A 6,000-nucleotide genomic window follows, 5' to 3' on the forward strand; every position below is an offset into this window, starting at 1 on the left:
TTGTTCTTTTGTTTAATTGGGGATTTCATTTTGTAAAACAAAACAAACAAACAAAACAAACTATGAATGTATCAATTTAATGTATCAGTTTGTTTGTTAATTTGTTTGAGAGCCCCACATGTATGACCAACTTACATGTAGTAAACTCACTGAAATAACTTTAAAGATCCTGGTGATTCTCTAGGGAAATATGGTTATTTTGCTGGGCTGATAATAGACTTGATATTAAAGACCATCTGCTCGTAACATAGATTCATACACAATCTTAATGTTTGACAGTTTCTGATGTGATTTTGAGAGTTAAATGTTCAAATTTGGAGGTGTTTAGTAAAGGAGAATTATGGATCATTGTCAAAGGAAGTGTTCATGGAGATCAAGTAGATTGTTGAACTGTTTAATATTTATATAATATTTATGGATGAAATGTTATTTAAATATATACTTTAAAAACTTTAAAATATTTAAAAATATATAATAATTGTCACGAATCTGGTCGGTGTCCCGTTGTCCACTCACCGCCAGATGTCACTCTCGCTCCACCTACTCACTCTGACTGTTACTTTGCATCTCGGACTGCATCTCCCATCCTCCACCGCTCTGATTGCGTCAGCCCCCGTGACCAATCAGGCATCCTATAAAACCCCGGTCCTCCTCAGTTGCACTTCATGGATTGTTATTTCGTTGAATCGTCGTATTGTGTTATTGTATTCCTGTTTTCCTAGTGAGTTCCAAGTTCCTGGTTTCTGATCTCCTGCCTGGTTTTCTCGTTTACGTCTGTCTAGCCGCCTGCCTTGTGATTTATCGCTCGTGTTTATCGGATTATTCTCTTGGATCGCCTGTTACATCCCTGTCTGCTCCTGTCTCGACCCTGCCTGCTCACCCTGTACCTGTTTGTTATACTAATAAAGCTCGCATATGGATCCGCTCGCCTCTCGTCAATCACTCCCCGTTACAGAACAATCCATCACAACAGGATCCAGCAGCTTCACCCCCGGACATTCAGATACAGACACTGACAGGATTCTATGCCGGATAAAGCAAGGACAACGTACACTTGATCAATACATCCGTGAGTTTCTTTCAATTGCCAACCATTCCACTCTCCCGGACTGTATAAAAATTGAGATTTTTTGTGACGGCGTGAACCAGCCCCTCCGTGCGCGACTGAGACGCGAGGGCCCGCGCTCGTCGCTGGAGGCGTTTATGAACTTTGCATTATTGTGTGTGGGCTCGCCATGTACTGTGGAGGTCGCGAAGGAGGAACGCGACAACGCGGACATGGCAGCCGCGCATCCCGTGCGCAGATTGGTGGTAACGCCAGATCACGACGCCACAAACAAGTTTTCCGCCTGGATCGCTCGTGAAATGGCGGCCGTGGCGGAGCGCGCTCGAGCTATGGCGACGACAGCGGTGCCCGTTCACAAAATGGCGGCCGCGCCGGAGCGCGATCATACTCAGGCGGCGACAACAGAGCCCGTGCACAAAATGGCAGCGACTGCGGTGCCTGTTTGCGAGATGGCGCCGGCGTGCGCTCACAAGATGGCGGCGGCGGCGGAGCCCGTTCACAAGATGGCGGCAGCGCCGGCGCGCGCTCAAAAGATGGCGGCGGCGGCGGAGCCCGTTCACAAGATGGCGGCAGCGCCGGCGCGCGCTCAAAAGATGGCGGCGACGGCGGAGCCCATCACAGGATGGCGGTGGAAACAGAGCTCCGTCACGTCACAGCTGCCATACCAGAGCTATATGGCGGTACAGCTGTTTCCTGAGTCAAGTCGAGTTTCCAAGTCAAGTCAAGTTGCAGCTGTGTTTCCTGAGTCAAGTCAAATTTCCAAGTCAAGTCAAGTTTCCAAGTCCAGTCAAGCTACAGCTGCTGTTCCTGTGTCGAATCAAGCTGGAGCTGTGTATCCTGTGTCAAGTCAAGTCAGAGCTATTGCCCCTGTCGCAAGTCAAATTACAGCCATCTTTCCTGAGCCACTGCACAAGATGGCTGTCACGCCAGAGCCACTGCACAAGATGGCTGCCACGCCAGAGCCACTGCACAAGATGGCCGCCGTCTCCAAGCAACAACACAAGATGGCCGCCATCTCCAAGCAACTACACAAGATGGCCGCCATCCGGACACCACCTGTGGTCAGGATGGCCCACGTGCTGGACACTCCTCTAGTGACGGTATGGGCAGCTAAAATGGCACTCCTTAATGCCACGGCGACTACCCCAGAGTCAAGTCAAGACACAGCTGTCGTTCTCCACGAGTTAAGTCACGTTACGGCTGTTCCCCACGAGTCAAGCCAAGTCACACCTGTTCTTCACGAGTCAAGTCACGCTACAGCTGTTGTTCCTGAGTCAAGCCATGTTGTTCCTGAGTCAATTCACGTTACAGCTGTTGTTCCTGAGCCAAGCCATGTTGTTCAGGAGTCAAGCCAGGTTACAGCAGGTCCTCATGAGCCCAGCCAAGCTGCTGCTGTTTTTCCAGAGCCAAGTCAAGCTTCAGCCACTGCTCCAGAGTCAAGTCAGGCTACAGCTGTAGTCTCCAAGTCCAGTCCGGCTTCCAAGTCCAGTCCGGCTTCCAAGTCCAGTCAAGCTTCCAAGTCCAGTCAAGCTTCCAAGTCCAGTCACGTCAAGGCTGTCGTCCCCGCGTCAAGCAACGTCAAGGCTGTCGTCCCCGAGTCAAGCAACGTCAAGGCTGTCGTCCCTGAGTCAAGTAGAGTCACTAATAATCTTCACGAGCCGAGTCAGGTCATTGCTGATCTCCAAGAGTCAAGCCAATTCACTATTGGTCTTCACGAAGCAGGTCAGGTCACAGTTGGTCACCACGAACCAAGTCATATCCTGCCCATCACGCCTCGTCTGACCGCTCAGAGTCAAGTCATGCCTCGTCTGATCGCCCAGAGTCAACCCACGTCCCGCCTGATGGCCCAGAGCCTCTCCATGTTTCTTCAGACCTCCCAGTGCCTCGTCATGTCTCGTCTGACCCTCCAGAGCCGTGCCATGCCTCGTCTGATATCCCACGATCACGGCCTATCATGGTAACCAGTGTACTGGACCCACCACAACCTCCCGCTGCTGCTCTTCCTCTAATGGCGGTTGCCATCTGGTGTGTGTGGGCTGCACACTGTGCCCCTGAGGCCACGTCTGTTCACCAGTCTGCTCCAGAGCTCCCGTCTGATCTCAAACCTGCTCCAGAGCTCCCGTCTGATCTCAAGCCTGCTCCAGAGTCCCTCTCTGATCTCAAGCCTGCTGCAGAGCTTTCGTCTGGTCTCCAGCCTGACCCAGAGCTCCCGTCTGATCTCAAGCCTGCTCCAGAGTCCCTCTCTGATCTCAAGCCTGCTGCAGAGGTCTCGTCTGGTCTCCAGCCAGCTCCAGAACTCCCCTCTGATCTCAAGCCTACTGCAGAGCTTTCGTCTGGTCTCCAGCCTGACCCAGAGCTCCCCTCTGATCACAAGCCTGCATCAGAGGTCCCGTCGGGTCTCAAGTCTGCTCCCGAAGCCTTCCCCATCGGAGAAGCTGCACCAATGCCTCCAGAGGTGTCGGCGTCGGCCGTAGAACCTCTTATGGAGGGGGCGTTAACTGCTAAACTCTCTGCTTCTCCCTTTTTTCTGTCTGCATCCTCTGTCACTGTTCTCCCCAGGTCCCCGTCCAAGACGCAGCCTCCTGTTCCGCCCCGGAGGGCTGCTGCGCCTCCTGCTTCGCCCCGGAGGGCGGCTTCGCCTCCTGTTCCGCCCCGGAGGGCGGCTGCGCCTCCTGTTCTGCCCCGGAGGGCTGCTCCGCCTCCTGTTCCGCCCCGGAGGGCTGCGGTACCTCCTGCTCTGCCTCCTGTTCCGCCCTGGAGGACCGCCCCGCCTCCTGTTCCGCCTCGGAGGGCTCTGGCGTCGCCTGTCCCGCCTCCGGTTCCGCCCTGGAGGGCTCTGGCGTCGCCTGTCCCGCCTCCGGTTCCACCCTGGAGGGCTCTGGCGTTGCCTGCTCCGCCCTGGAGGGCTCCTGCGCCTCCTGCTCTGCCTCCGGCTCCGCCCTGGAGGGCTCCTGCGCCTCCTGCTCCGCCTCCGGCTCCGCCCTGGAAGGCTCCTGCTCCACCTCCGCCCTGGAGGGCTCTTGCTCCGCCTCCGGCCCCACCCTGGAGGGTACCTGCTCTGTCGGTCCTGCCTCAATCTCTGGGCTTCCCTCATGGACCTGGTCCTCCAGCCCTCGCCCTGTCTTGCTCCCACCCCACCGCTCCCCTGGACTGCTGTTTCCTTCGAGCGTCTGGAAGCCGCTCCTTGGGGGGGGGGCTATGTCACGAATCTGGTCGGTGTCCCGTTGTCCACTCACCGCCAGATGTCACTCTCGCTCCACCTACTCACTCTGACTGTTACTTTGCATCTCGGACTGCATCTCCCATCCTCCACCGCTCTGATTGCGTCAGCCCCCGTGACCAATCAGGCATCCTATAAAACCCCGGTCCTCCTCAGTTGCACTTCATGGATTGTTGTTTCGTTGAATCGTCGTATTGTGTTATTGTATTCCTGTTTTCCTAGTGAGTTCCAAGTTCCTGGTTTCTGATCTCCTGCCTGGTTTTCTCGTTTACGTCTGTCTAGCCGCCTGCCTTGTGATTTATCGCTCGTGTTTATCGGATTATTCTCTTGGATCGCCTGTTACATCCCTGTCTGCTCCTGTCTCGACCCTGCCTGCTCACCCTGTACCTGTTTGTTATACTAATAAAGCTCGCATATGGATCCGCTCGCCTCTCGTCAATCACTCCCCGTTACAATAATAATAATTCAGATAATAAATATTTATTGTGTCTGTTTTTATTCATATTTTGTCTTCTTTGTTTTTTACATTGAAAAGGTCATGACTCACTCACTGAACCATGAAAACACCTGCAAATGGAGGAAATTTGTAGTCAAATTATGAACCTCAAACACTGACACATTTCCTAATCACTATTGGTTCTCTGTGTGTTTTACTGTATCATGAATCTCCTGTGAGGAATACATTTATTTATTATAAAATATTATAAATAAAAATTTAGAATATTATAACATCATCAATAGCAACAACAACATCATAGTAGTTATGTTATAATTAACAGACAAGATAAATATATAGATTCAATGATTCAGTGTTAATTCCTACACTGGGAAATCTTTTCATGTGGCCTTATTTTTTTAATATGTATAAAGATCAACAAAATCATTTAGGTTTAGGTTGAAGCTGCAGGGTGTTTTTTGTTGTTGTTTTTTGTTTTTGTTTTGTGGATCAAAATGTCAAGACTTGTGTAATGTGAGCAGTAGTGATTCATGTAGTCATAGAGTTGTGTTGTAAAGACTCAATCTGGAATTTGTCAAGGCCAGAGCAAAATTTTAGTGATGGCAAACAGTCCAGATCCTGATGAAACAAAACATCCTCAAACCATCAGACTAACAACTGTGTTTGACTGCTGCTATGAGGTTCTTCTTATGAACTGAAGGGTTTGATTTTGCTAAACATAATAGCAGGAACATCCAGTTTCTTTCTTTCTTTCTTTTTTTTTTTTTTTTTTTTTTAAATGTGAAAATGAAATGTGTTTTTGGTCTCATAGCCTGACTCCATGCTGTTGCACCATACACAGTGTGTGTTTTGATCCTTTGTATTTCAATTTTTAAATGTAATAAATATTAATTCAGTTTTGACTGTAATGCTGTGGACAACAGATTTTGTGATGTTGAATATCAAACTTTTATTCTCTTCAGCATCTATAGTTGTTAAACTAACCACTACACAAATCAGTCCATGTTGTACAAGACAGATAAACTTTATTTTAAGGCCCAATTCTCTATTCACTCAATTCAACTATTAACTACAACATTTGGCTGAATAAACTCATAATTTGCTGCTTATTAATAGTTATGTGGTAGGATAAAGGGATCTAAAATATGGTCATGCAGAAAAACGCATTAATATGTGCATTATTAGTACCAATGAACAGCCAATATGATAGTAACATGCAAGCTAATTTAATTTAATTTAATTTATTTTATTTTGACT

This window comes from Labeo rohita, unplaced genomic scaffold (assembly GCF_022985175.1).
Source record: "Labeo rohita strain BAU-BD-2019 unplaced genomic scaffold, IGBB_LRoh.1.0 scaffold_797, whole genome shotgun sequence".
In the NCBI taxonomy this organism is placed as follows: Eukaryota; Metazoa; Chordata; class Actinopteri; order Cypriniformes; family Cyprinidae; genus Labeo; species Labeo rohita.